The following is a 14627-nucleotide window of genomic DNA, read 5'->3' on the forward strand; positions in this document are numbered from 1 at the left end:
ATTCTCCTGCCTCAGCCTCCTGAGTAGCTGGGATTACAGGCATGCGCCACCATGCCCAGCTAATGTTTTGTATTTTTAGTAGAGACGGGGTTTCACCATGTTGACCAGGATGGTCTCGATCTCTTGACCTCGTGATCCACCCGCCTCGGCCTCCCAAAGTGCTGGGATTACAGGCTTGAGCCACCGCGCCCGGCCTAACATTTTTTTTTTTTTAAGCCATCATACTTTAGAACCTTTGAGCACTGTTATCTTCTGGCTTTTATTATTTCTGTTGAGAATTTAGGCCGGGCATGGTGGTTCACACCTGTGATCCCAGCACTTTGGAAGGCCACAGCAGGTGGATCACATGAACCCAGGAGTTCGAGACCAGCCTGGCGAACAGGGTGAGGCCCTGTCGTAACATGTGGTAGCCCTTTTTCAGTACATTTGGCAGTCCAGCTCAGTTGGATTTCGTTTATATATGTATCTTATATTTTAGATATAAGAGTCTTCTTAAAAGCTTAAAGCATAACACAAATATTTATTTGATTGTACCATCTAATAAATCTGCATAAATACATTTCAGGTCTAGGCATTGCCTTTTATATTTCTCTAAGTCTAGTGTGCGCTTGTGTGTACGTGTGTATCACTTTATCAACATGTAACCACAGCAAGTGATTATGAATGAACTGGCTGCAACAAATCTAAAACTATGATGTGTTTTTGAGAAAAAAAATACTGGGCTGAGTGAATTGGCTCATGTCTGTAATCTCAACACTTTGGGAGGATCGCTTGAGGCCAGGAGTTCAAGACCAGCCTGAGCAATATAGTGAGATTCTGTGTCTACAAAAAAATTTTTAAAAAAAATTTAGCCAGGGATGGTGGTGTGCATCTGTAGTCCCAGCTACTTGGGAAGCTGAAGTGGGAGGATCACTTGAGCTTGGGAGGTCATTGTGATCATGCCCCTGCACGCCAGCTTGGGTTATAGAGCAAGAGCCTATGTCAAAAGAAAAGAAAAGAAGTGCCTTTAACAGAGACCACCTTATGTATTACAGTTTGCTGTTACTTTAGGTGGAGTTAAGAGAAATATTTTTTGGTCAGTGACTTACTGAATAAATTGACCATTTGTGTTGCTTCCCTGAGCCAGGGCATAGAGAATGGTACAAAGTAGGCTACGGCAGCCAGATTATCTTGTATGTAATTTTGAGCTATTAGTCTGAAGAATGGCATGCTCAGATTAGAGTTATAATTTTGCTTAACCGAGGAGGGCGTGATTTAGTACAAAAGAAGACTGTTGTCTAGACCTCATTTCTTAAGAATGCTGCCCTGCTTGCTCTGCTCATTCCAGCAGCAATCAAACTCTACATTATATTCCAGGGACTTGATTATCATTTGGAATTATTTGTCCAGGCTAATGTTTGGATACTTTGTGTTGTTATATTTAACATTAAAACTCTGACATTGATTCTGTGTGACATTCACATTCATTTTGGAAGCATTGTATTTAATCGTATGAAACTCGTAATCCAAGTTTCGCAGATTGCAAATGCTAATAGGTCTTTTATTAGAATTATAACGTCTTTGTATTATGAAGTTGAGGACTGAAAGATTTATAAGAGGAGTCCGGGCGCGGTGGCTTACACCTGTAGTCCCAACACTTTGGGAAGCAGAGGTGGTCAGATCACCTGAGGTCAGGAGTTCGAGACCAGCATGATTAACATGGCAAAACCCCATCTCTACTAAAAATACAAAAATTAGCTAGGCATAGTGGCGGGCACCTGTAACCCCGGCTACTCGGGAGGCTAAGGCAGGAGAATTGCTTGAACCAGGAAGGCAAAGGTGACATTGAGCCTAGATTGTGCCATTGCACTTCAGCCTGGGTGGCAGAGAGAGACTCCATCTCAAAAAAAAAAAAAAAAAAAAAAAAATAGAATACCTGTAAATCAAAAATGTTGTAATGACATAGAAAACTGAGCAAAAAACAGTTCATTTCTTCAAGGAAAATATACTAGTGCCAATAAATATCTGTAAAGATGGCTAACCTTAGGGAAATCCACATTAAAATAAATGATTTTTTTTTTTTTTTTGCCTGTCAGATTGACAAAAATTAAAGTTCAATAATGGTATACATATGAGAGCATGGGAAACCAGATTCTCATACACTGTAGGTGGGAATGTAAATAGTATAGCCTTTTTGTCAGACCAGTTTGGCAGCATATGTACATAATTTGGTAGCATATGTACAAAATTTTAAATGTACATACCCTTTGGCATTCCATCTCATTTTCTAGGAAACTTGACATTTTGCAGTCTGCTCAAGGTCATGGTCTGCTCATAACCTTGTCCTGCTTGGCCATCAAAGATTTACAAATTTTGTTAGTACTGTTTCTGAATATAATAAAATACTTCATTGTCCTGCGTACTTTAGATTTTTTTTTCTAGTCTCTTATTTATGTTTTGCCTACAGATAGCCTATTAAAAACTAACTAGATGTTTCAGTTTATGTATTTTAAGTTTTTGTTTCCTTTTTGACTTTTCCTGCAGTTTGTAAACTTAGGTAACTCTCACCTCTTTAGAACTTTCATAAATACTTTTAGTTCTTTCTATTGTCTGTTTTTCTCTAAAAAGTTTATTTAAGTATACCTGTAGTTAATGTAGGGGGTATCAGATTGCTGACCAGTTATTGCAACACTGTTTATTGAAAATTTCCTCTTCCCATCCTCCTTCTAACATTAAATTACTTTATATGTCATATTAGATTCATTTTTGAATTAGTCTATCCTGTAGTGGTTTGTGTGACAGGTCTTGAGTTCACACTCTTCTACCTAGTTTGCAAATAAAAATTCAGAAAATCAATTTAGAAAATAAAAAATTGAGTCTGTTAATTTTTGCTGACAGAATCATTTTGTTTGGTTCCAAAAAGCCTTGTGGGATTTTTATTGCCCTTCATAATAAACTTACACATTTTGGAATGTTTGACACGGTTGTAACATTTTATTTTTGCTGGAGTGCGGTGTGGTGATCTTGGCTCACTGCAACCTCCGCCTCCTGGGTTCAAGTGATCCTCATGCCTCAGCCTCCCAAGTAGCTGGGACTACAGGCACATGCCACCACAGCTGGCTTTTTTTTTTGTATTTTTAGTAGAGATGGGGTTTCACCTTTTTAGCCAGGATGGTCTCAATCTTCTGACCTCATGATCTGCCCACCCTGGCCTTCCAAAGTGCTGGGATTATAGGCGTGAGCCACTGTGCCGGCTTGTCTATCTTAGCATTTTTATGTAGATGATAATTTTCTCATTAAAGTATTTCCTTTAAGTCTTTACGTATTGATGCTATTGTGACTGAGTTCTCTTTTTATACTTTCTAACTTGTTATTGTTTGGCTGTTATAAGAGTTCCACAGATTCCATGTACATGTTTAGCTTATTTCAAAAATGTGAATTCTTTTGTGAAAGCCGTTTTAAAGTTAGTTTCTCAGCATTAATAGTGTTTTAGTGTCTTGCTTTAGGCCTTCCAGATGTATAGTCATATTTCTTTTCTTTTTTTTTTTTTTTTTTTAGAGACAGATTTTCACTCATGTTACCCAGGGTAGAGTGCAATGGCACGATCTCGGCTCACCGCAACCTCCGCCTCCTGGGTTCAGGCAATTCTCCTGCCTCAGCCTCCTGAGTAGCTGGGATTACAGGCACGCACCACCATGCCCAGCTAATTTTTTGTATTTTTAGTAGAGACAGGGTTTCACCATGTTGACCAGGATGGTCTCGATCTCTTGACCTCGTGATCCACCCGCCTCGGCCTCCCAAAGTGCTGGGATTACAGGCTTGAGCCACCGCGCCCGGCCTGTATAGTCATATTTCTAATATTACCCAGTAAGCTCCACAATGACTGAAATGATTTGTTTTTACTTCCATTTGTATCCCAAGTGCCTGTCATACAGCATCAATCAGTATATAAATATTTGTTGAATGAGTTTAGAGGGAACACTGTAAGAATATGTACCATATACAGTGACTGTCTCTGGATGACGACTTAAAATGTTTTTTTCTACTTGTCTAGATATATCAGGTTTTTGAGTATCCTTCTCTAAAAAAAAAATTAAGGGGAAAAAAAAAAACCTATAAGTTTTATTTCTTAAGTGAAATCAAAGGATAGCTTACCATTTTGCTAGAATTGATTGGATGTTTCCTGTAAGTCCCAGATAAGTTGCCTGGAGGAATGACCTTTGAGGGCATGACACTGAACCCAGGAATAGGAAGCAAGACCCTTTTAAGAAGGATAGCGGGAAACTACTCACCTCTGCAGAGTGTTTTGGTTTTCCTTTTCTGAGACGAAACTGGTTTGCATCCAGAGCCTTAAGAAAGAACACCAGTAGTTCTGTGAGCTTTATAAATACACTTTGTACCTCTCTGGCCTTTTTAGGGTACCTGGAACTGGAGTAAATCCTAGCCCTGGGGCATAATTTACAGAATCCTAACTGTCCCAGCGGCAGAGATAATTTTTACTGTATCTTCCCTGATGTAAGTGGGACCGACTGAATTGTGCATTCTTTATGCCCAGGTTGCTCAATCAAGCTCCTGTTTATTGGAGTGCAGTGCTCAAACAGGAGCTGTGTGGAGTTGCTCAGGATGTGCTTACTTCCCCAGCAGTAAACTATAGCGACACATGTGAAGTATTTTCTATTGTGAAAGCTCACATAAGCCTCAGAATCCAGGGTTTTTATTGGAGGCTGGTCACATATTATATTAGTTTGTTCATTCTTACGTTGCTACAAAGAAATACCTGAGACTGAGTAATTTATAAAGAAAGGAGATTTAATTGGCTCAGAGTTCTGTAGGCTGTGCAGGAAGCATTGTAGCTTCTGCTTCTGGGGAGGCCTCAGGAACTTCCAGTCATAGTGGAAAGCAAATGCGGGGAGCAAAGCATCTCCCATGGTGGGAGGAGGAGCAAGAAAGAAGGTTCTACACACTTTTAAACAACAGAACCACAGGTGATGGTGGGAAATCCTTGATGAGTAACTGCCCCACCTTTCACAGGCCCCACTTCCAACATTGGGGATTGCAATTCAAAATAAGATTTGGGTGGGGACACAGATCCAAACTATATCACATAGGCATATGTAGTCCCTTTGCCACTGACCACTGTTATAGCAACTCCAGAAGGAAAGCAGGTGTTTACTGTAAATCATACAGTTTGCACAAAATATCTAGACAAGCTGGTACAGTGTGGTTCTGTACTGTAACCATATAAAACACCCTTTATCATTTAGGGCATATGGCCAGTAGTACAAGATGTCAGTTTCTGGGAGCTGACCAAGGACCAGTTGCAGAAGCAGGTCCATCTGAGAATATGCATCATTTGAGCAACTCAGGCCTGCTGGGTTAACTCTGCTTATACCATTTTCCTTCCCCTCCTCTCCCTTGCCTTCACCACTCTTAACCTGGAAGAAGCACTGATTTGTCCTCCATATCTATAGTTTTGTCATTTGGAAAGTTTGCATAATTCCTAGCGTATGTAGCCTTCTAAGATGGACTTTTTTTTTTTTTTTTTTCTTTTGAGATGGAGTTTTACTCTTGTTGCCCAGGCTGGAGTGCAGTGGCATGATCCAACCTCTGCCTCCCAGGTTCAAGTGATTCTCCTGCCTCAGCCTCCTGAATAGCTGGGATTACAGGCAAGTGCCACCATTCCCGGCTAATTTTGTATTTTTAGTGGAGATGGGGTTTCTCCATGTTGGTTGGGCTGGTCTTGATGGACCTCAGTCCATCCACCGGCCTCAGCCTCCCAAAGTGCTGGGATTACAAGGTGTGAGCCACGGTGCCTGGCCAAGATGGACTTTTTAAAAACGCCAGCATGTTGCTTTTGAGCTTCCAGCTTTTTGTGTGTGTTAATGGTTTGTTCTTTTTAGTGTTAGGTATTCTCTTGTGTGGTCATGCCCCAGTTTGTTTAACCATCCCATAGATGTTTATTTTCCTTGTAAAGTTGGTTAGTATGTATAATTTTAACATAATGGCTAAACACTCATGAGGGGAAGATATTTTAAACATTTTTAAATTAATAGAGACCCTGTCTCTTGATATTGCCCGGATGGTCTTAAACACTTGGCTTCAAGCCATCCTCCCACCTTTGCCTCCCTAAGTGCTGGGATTATAGGTGTGAACCAGTGTGCCTGGCCCAGAGGAAGGGTTTTTGTATTTAGTAAGCATTTAGTATGTATCATTGCTTTATGGTCTCTACAATAACCTATTCATTCAGTTACTGTTCTTTCAACAAAGATTTAAGAACCTATGATATGCCCTATGCTATAGGGAAAAAATTCCTCAAACGGTGCTTTTCCTCTACTCATGCCACAGCAATCATCAACACAGAAGACTTCTGTGACCATATGTGTGGGGATTCTTCTTCCAGACACCACACCAGCTGAGTGTCTTCTAGTTCACTTCCAACATTATCTACCTGAAGATAGTGTCAGATCCCACAGGGTGAGGACTCAGTCCCCATGACTGCCCCTCCCAACCCCCACCAGGTACAACTCCGGACCTTCAGAACTTCTGACCGACCGGCTTCAAGTTGGGGTTCCCATGGCTCCCTTTTTAGGTTCGATTAGTTTGCTGAGGTGGTTTACTGAACTCAGGGAGACACCAATTTATTACAATGAATATTGCAAAGGATCCAGATGAAGGAGATGCTGGGAGTGAGGAATGGGGGAAGGTGCAGAGCTGCCATCCCTTCCTGGGCGCACGCCCTCCAGCAACCTCCGCTGTGTTCAGTTATCTGAAAGCTTCCTGGGCCCAGTTCTCTTGGGTTTTTATGGAGACAGCAGCATTCCTCCCTGAGCGAGGACCCTCTCTCGGAGGGGTTTAAGACTCATCATCAGAAAGGCATGGTGGGGGATGGTGGGGAGTTGAATCCTGTCTTCGGGCAGGTGAAAGGAGGGCAGGAGAAAGAGAGGCTGTCCATGAGGCCTAACACACCCAATCTTATAACAAAAGCCTGGGGCTGGGCGTGGGGGATCACCGGTGGTCAGAAGTTGGAGACCAGCCTGGCCAACATGGTGAAACCCTGTCTCTACAAAAAATACAAAAATTAGCCAGGCATGGTGGCAGGCATCTGTAGTACCAGCTATTTGGGAGGCTGAGGCAGGAGAATCGCTTGAATCTAGGAGGCAGAGGTTGCAGTAAGCCAAGATCTCACCACTGCGCTCCAGCTTGGGCAACAGAGCGAGTCCCTGTCTCAAAAAAAGAAAAAGCCTAGGACAAGTGTTATGATAGTTACTAGCCAGGAACCGTGGATGAAAACCAATATATATTATAACACTGGTACTATTTGAGTCACTAGAAATGCAACAGTGGAGAAGGAAAATAAGGTCTCTGTCCTCAGCAAATTGCATTCTGGCAGTGAGGGAGACAGACGGCTGGGTACAGTGGCTCATGCCTGTAATCCCAGCACTTTGGGAGGCCAAGGTGAGTGGATCACTTGAGGCCAGGAATTTGAGATCAGCCCGGTCAATATGGGAAAACCCCGTCTCTACAAAAAATATAAAAATTAGCCAGGCGTGGTGCTAATAAGGACAGAGACCTTATTTTCCTTCTCCATTGTTATATTTCTAGTGACTCAAAATAGTACCAGTGTGGTGTTATATATTGGTTTTCGTCCACAGTTCCTGGCTGGTAACTACCATAGCCCTTGTCCCAGGCTTTTTTTTTTTTTTTTTTTTTTTTTTAAAGCTTCCTGTAGTCCCAGCTACTCAAGAGGCTGAGGCGAGCGGATCCCTTGAGCCTGGGGAGGTTGAGTGCAGTGAGCCAAGATTGCACCACTGCCCTCCAGCATGGATGACAGAGCTAGACCCTGTCTGGGGAAAAAAAAAAAAAAAGAAAGAAAGAAAAAGAAATAGGACATGAAGGCCAGGCATGGTGGCTCACACCTATAAGAAGTTCAAGACCAGCCTGAGCCATGTGGCAAGACCCTGCCTCTACCCTCTCCCCGCCAAAGAAAAATAAGAAGTAGGACATGGAGAAATGACAGTGGGCCCAGGATAAAGGTGAGAGGTAGGAGGTTGGGGTAGGTAGTGTTTCAGATAGGCTAGGGAATGCCTCTGAGTCTGACTTGAAAGCTGAGACCTAAACGATGAGAAGGAAACCACCACCCGGACAGCAAGAAGCACAGCATTCCTCACACTGGAATAGCACGTGCAAAGGCGCTCCCCACAAAGGGGAAAGTGGGAAGGAGACCTGTATTAGTTTTCTTTTGCTGCCATAAAGCATTACAAATTTAGTGGTGTAAAACAACACTCATTTATTTTTTATTTTTGTTTTTTTAAGAGACATGGTCTCTGTTGCCCATGCTGGAGTGCAGTGGTGCAGTCATAGCTTGCTGCAGCCTCAAATTCCAGCCTCTCTAAGTCGTCCTAATTTCAGCCTTCCAAAGTGCTGGGATTATAGACTTGAGCCATTGCCGCTGGTTCACAGCCCTCATTTATTATCTCAAAGTTTTGTAAGTTAGAAGTCCAAGCAAGCTCTGCCGGGTATTCTGAGGACCTCAGGAGGTCAGAATTAAAGTGTCGGCCAGCCTGGGTTTTTATTTGGCAGTGATAGGGAGAGTCTCCTCCCAGACACCCTCATGTTGGCAGAATTCATTTTCATGTGGTGAAGGTCTGAGATCCTAATTTCTTTGCTGGCTGTCAGCCAGAAGTCATTCTCAGCTTCTAGAAGCCACTCAAATTTCTTGGCTTTTAGTCTCCTCCAGCTTCAAAACCAACAATAGAGCTTTGATTCTCTCTAACTTCACATTCTGACTCGTTTTTTAAAAAGACAGCTTTATTGAAGTATAATTCACATACCATACAATTCTCCCTTTTAGAGTGTACAATTAAGTGACAGCCATTACCACAGCCAACTTTAGAGCATTTCCATCATCTCAAAAAGAAACCCATGTGTGTTCTCTATCCCCTTTATTCCCATCCTCTCCTCTCTCATTGCTAAGTGACCACCAGTCTATTTTCTGTCTCTCTGGATTTCCCTGGCATGGATGTTCAGATGAATAGAATCATATAATGTGTGGTCTTCTGTAACTGGCTTCTCTCACTTAGCATGTTTTCAAGGTTCACCATGTTGTAGCATATATCAGTACTTCATTCCTTTTTATTACCAAATATTCCATTTTATGGATATGCCACATTTTGTTCATTAATTCATCAGTTGATAGACATTTGGGTTGTTTCTGCTCTTGTATTATTATGGATGATGCTCATATAAACATTCATGTACAAGTCTCTCTGTGGACGTATGTTTTTATTTCTGTTAGTCTAGGAGTGAAATTGCTGGGTTCTATGGTAATATTGTTTAATCATTTGAGAAACTACCAGACTTCTGCACAGTGGCTGTACCATTTTACATTCCTACAAGCAGTGTATGAGGGTTGAGTTTCCCCACATCCTTCCCAGCACTTATTATTTCTGACTGTTTGGTTCAAATCTTCCTACTGGATGTGAAGTGGCATCTCGCGGTTTCATTTTGTATTTCCTTGATGACTGATGATGTGGAAAATCTTTTCACATACAACTGTTTGCATATCTTTCTGGAGAAATCTCCAGATCTTTTACCCATTTAAAAAGTTGTTATTTTTATTATTGAGTTATAAGAATTCTTCATAGGGCCGGGCATGGTGGTGGCTCAAGCCTGTAATCCCAGCACTGTGGGAGGCCGAGGCGGGTGGATCACGAGGTCAAGAGATCGAGACCATCCTGCTCAACACGGTGAAACCCCGTCTCTACTAAAAATACAAAAAATTAGCTGGGCATGGTGGCGCGTGCCTGTAATCCCAGCTACTCAGGAGGCTGAGGCAGGAGAATTGCCTGAACCCGGGAGGCGGAGGTTGCGGTGAGCCGAGATCGCGCCATTGCACTCCAGCCTGGGTAACAAGAGCGAAACTCTGTCTCAAAAAAAAAAAAAAAAAGAATTCTTCATATATTCTGGATACAAGTTCCTTATTACATAAATGACTTGCAAATATTTTCTCTCATTCTGTGGGTTCTATTTTCACTTGATAAGGTCCTCTGAAGTGCAAACATTAAAATGTTGTTGGAGTACAATTCATCTGTCTTTTGTTGCTTTTGGTGCCATATCTAAAAATCCTTTGTCAAATCCAGTATCATGAACATTTTACCTCTGTGTTTTCTTCTCAGAGCTTTAGCTTTAGCTTTAGCTTTTACGTGTAGGTCTTTGATTCATTCTGAGTTAATTTTTATATGTGGTATAAGATAAGCATCTAACATCATTCTTCTGCATTTGGCTATCCAATTTTCCCAGGACTACTTGTTGAAAAAGCTCTTTTTTCTCAATTGAATGGTCTTGGTACTTTTGTGGAAAATCAGTTGACCATAGACATGTGGGTTTATTTCTGGACTCTGAATTCTATTCCATTGATTTATTTGACTGTCCTTGTGCCAGTACCACACTGTAGTAATTACCATGGCTTTGTACTAAGTTTTGAAATCAGGATATTAAGTTTTCTTTCATTCTTTTTCAAGATTGTTTTGGTCATTCTGGGTCCTTGTTCTCTTCTGCATTTTAGGGTTCATGTGCTTTTATTGGGCCCATCTAGATAATCTCTTTATTTTCACGATTAGTAAACTTAATTATATCTGCAGAGTCTTTTTTGCAGTGTAAGGTAACATAGTGACAGGTGTAGCACCAGAGTGTGAAGGTCGTGGGGGCACAGGTCCTATGATGCTTCGTTTGGTGAAAAGGTGGAGGAATACAAGAGCAGAGAAGTTGGAGAGGGAAATAGGAAAGGGAGTTGCAGAAATTTTACATAGTTTGCCTAAAGTCACACTTTAGTACATGGCGGAGCTGGGCTTTAAGTACAGATTTGACTGATCTCTGTGATTTCATGGTCCACACCAAATCAGTCTTCTTAGACTTACAGCTATTGTTATTATTTCTGTCTAGTACATACTGAGCTTTTAATGTATGACAAGTAATTCACAAAACACTCCTTTATGTTTTTCTAGCTCTTCAAGAGCACCTGTGCAAGACTTTTGGCATAGATAATAGGCTCTACTGGAACCAGCTTAAGAAAAAAAAAGAAAAAAACAGTTAAGGGACCAGCGGGTATGACTCAGAATCTGAGGATAGGCATGCAGCTAAACCTTCGCCAGGGATTGGAACTGGGAGATTAAAATCACTCAGGACCTGCAGGACCTTCTACTTTTCTCTGCTTCTTGGTGTATGTCTATTTCACTCTGTAGACTGTCCTGATACTCAGACCACTTGATGGGAGATGATTGTCACACAGCTCCATCATGCAAGAGAACAGCCCAGGCCAGGCGTGGTGGCTCAAGCCTGTAATCCCAGCACTTTGGGAGGCCGAGGCGGGTGGATCACGAGGTCAAGAGATCAAGACGATCCTGGTCAACATGGTGAAACCCCGTCTCTACTAAAACTACAAAAAATTAGCTGGGCATGGTGGCGCGTGCCTGTAATCCCAGCTACTCAGGAGGCTGAGGCAGGAGAATTGCCTGAACCCGGGAGGCGGAGGTTGTGGTGAGCCAAGATCACGCCATTGCACTCCAGCCTGGGCAACAAGAGCAAAACTCCGTCTCAAAAAAAAAAAAAAAAAAAAAAAAAAAAGAGAACAGCCCAAACTTAGTCTCATTTCCAAAACTCCAAGCAAAAGACTCTTAACACAGTTTGGGGCAATCAGCTGTGACCCTGAATTGAGAGACCATTCACCTTATACAAACATAGATGCTGCCAGCTTCTCTTTGTGGATTGACAGTTTCCTGGGGAGGTGTTTGCATATGTGCTAGGCAGATTGCCCAAACTATGTTCATTTTAGTGACGTCGACTTGTACTGTCATATTTATAGTACTAAATTTTTAAAAACTTAATTGATCTATGTGAAAAAATAGATATTTTCTTTTGCCCATTTCTCTTGGAAGGGAAGAAAAGGGACATCAGGATGATAATGGCGAGATTAGCTCAGACTTTCAAAATAATTTGAAACCTGGGACTTGACATACTAAACGTAGGCTTACTTGAGCCCAGTAGTTCAAGACCAGCGTGGGTAACATGGCAAAGCACTGCCTCTACAAAAAATAATAATAATAATAATACAAAAATTAGCCAGGCGTGGTGGCTGAGTGGTGGGAGTGTTGCTTGAGCTCAGGAAGTCAGGTTTACAGTGAGCCATGATCACACACTGCACTCCAGCCTGGATGACAGACCCTGTCTCAAAAAAAAAAAAAAAAAAAAAGGGGGGGGGGGCGGTGCTTAGTGATGTCTCTGCCACTTACTCTTTTTTTTTTTTTGTTGATGGAGTAAGTCATGATTTCTTAATGTTTAGTATCTTCATCTGTTACAATAGGTCATAGTAGATGGTCTTTAAAGTTTCTGCAGCTTAACATTCTAGACTCTATTCTTTTTTTCTACTTCTTATTTTCTTCCTTCCTTTCTACCTCAGCCTCATATGCTATTTATAAATGGCTGGTGTCTTAGATCTAAATCCTGACCTTGGAGGGCTTTAACCTTGTAGAGGAGGTAAACAGTAAACTTGAGAGTTCTTTCTAATGAGATTTCCCTCTCCCTGCCAAGTCTCATTAAATAACTCTTACAGCTCTGAGGTAGATTACTATCTGTCTTCTTTCCATTCCCACTGTGTTACCTCTTATTTATTTATTTATTTTTGAGACAGGATTTCACTCTGTTGCTCAGGCTGGAGTGCAGTGGTTCGATCTCAGCTCACTGCAGCCTCTGCCTCCTGGTTCCAAGTAATTCTCGTGCCTCAGCCTCCTGAGTAGCTGGGATTATGGGCAAGCGCAACCATACCTTGCTACCCACTGTGTTACCTCTAGTCCTCTAATTGTAGTTCTTGGTCAGTATCCGTGTCTTCTGTTCTGTACTTCTCTGTGATCCAACCTAGAAATTGCCTCTCAAGTTGTTTTGTTTTTGTTTTGAAGACGGCGTCTCTCTGTTGCCCAGGCTGGAGTCCAGTGGTGTAATCCTGGTTTACTGCAACCTCCATCTCCCAGGTCCAAGCGTGTCTCAGCTTCCCGAGTACCTGAGATTACTGGTGTCTGCCACCATGCCCAGCTAATGTTTGTATTTTCAGTAGAGACAGGGTTTTGCTATGTTGGCCAGGCCGATCTCGAATTCCTGACCTCAGGTGATCCACCCACCTTGGCCTCCCAAAGTACTGGGATTACAGGTGTGAGCCACCACTCCTGGCTGAGTTTTTCTTTTTTAAATTATAGAGTAAAATTGATTTGGGAGGATTATAATGTTCTGTGAATTTTAACATTTTAATAGATTTATGTAAACACCTCCATAATCAGAATACGGAACAGGTTGATCACCACAAAAAACTTTCTTGTACTAATTCCTTATAGTCATATCATTCCCTACCCCTAGTTTCTAAATGGAATCATACAGTATGTAAACTTTTAAGATTGGCTGCTGTGGTCTGAATCTTTGTGTCTCCCCCAAATTCCTGTGTTGAAATTCTAAACTACAAGGTGATGCTACTAGGAGATGGAGCCTTTGGGAGGTGATTAGTTCCTGAAAGTGGAGCCCTCATAATTGACTTCAGAGCCCTTATAATAGACTGCAGAGAGCTAGCCGGTCTCCCCCTCCCATCACTTGAGGACACAGGGAGAAGGTACCTTCATTGAACCACTAGACACCAACATCTGTTGACTTTTTGATCTTTAACTTGCCAGCTTCCTGAACTGTGAGAAATAAATTTCTGTTTTTTATAACCTACCCAGTTTATGGTATTTTGTTACTGCAGCCAGAAGGAACTAAGATGCTGGCTTCTTTCAGCATAAAGCTTTTGAGATTCATCAACCTTGTTGGGTGTACTAATACCTGTTGTCGTCATTGTTTTCCTGGGTGGCATTCTGTTGTATGGATTTACCATAGTTTATTTGTTCACCCATTGAAGGATATTTTAGTTGCCATTTTTTGTCATCACAAATAATGCTATTATAACTGTTTGTGTACAGAATTTTGAGTAAATAGCAGTTTTTATTTCACTAGAGGAAATACCCAGGAGAGGGATTGCATGGTTGGATGGTCATTGTATGTATACATTTTTAAGAAACTATAAAACTCTTTTCGGTAGTGTCTGTACTATTTTGCATTCCACTAGGAATGTATGAGGTTTGTAGTTGTTCTGCATCCCTGCTACCACTTGGTATTGTCAGTATTTATTTTTTTTCTGAGATGGAGTCTCACTCTGTCACCCAGGCTGGAGTGCAGTGCTGTGCTCTTGGCTTGCTGTAGCTTCCACCTCCCAGTATCAAATGATCCTCCCACCCCACCCTACTGAGTAGCTGGGACCACAGGATGCACTGCCATGCCTGCCCTTTTTTTTTTTTTTTTTTTTGGGGGGGTAGAGACAGGGTTTTGCCATTTTGCCGAGGCTGTGTCACTGTTTTTTATTTTAGTAATTCTAATAGGTTTGAGTGATAGCTCATGGTTGTTTAAATTTGCATTTCTCTAATGACCGAACAGCGCTCAACCAACTATTCATGTGCTTATTTGCCAACACGTCAGTAACTGCAAGGGACCCGAGTTTTAAGTCTTCCCTATTTAAAGGTACCAAATTAGTCTCCATAGTTTCATGGATATTGGCCCAAGACATGAAATTCCTGGGT

General features: G+C 41.7%; 1 protein-coding gene across 6 annotated transcripts in view; it reads left to right on the top strand.

Annotated features, from left to right (window-relative positions):
- RABGEF1 (RAB guanine nucleotide exchange factor 1) overlaps window positions 1-14627 on the top strand; it is a 77227-nt gene that overhangs the window by 13197 nt on the left and 49403 nt on the right. The window lies entirely within an intron of this gene.

The sequence above is a fragment of the Sapajus apella genome, unplaced genomic scaffold, assembly GCF_009761245.1.
Source record: "Sapajus apella isolate SASKATOON/1434 unplaced genomic scaffold, GSC_monkey_1.0 scaffold146, whole genome shotgun sequence".
In the NCBI taxonomy this organism is placed as follows: Eukaryota; Metazoa; Chordata; class Mammalia; order Primates; family Cebidae; genus Sapajus; species Sapajus apella.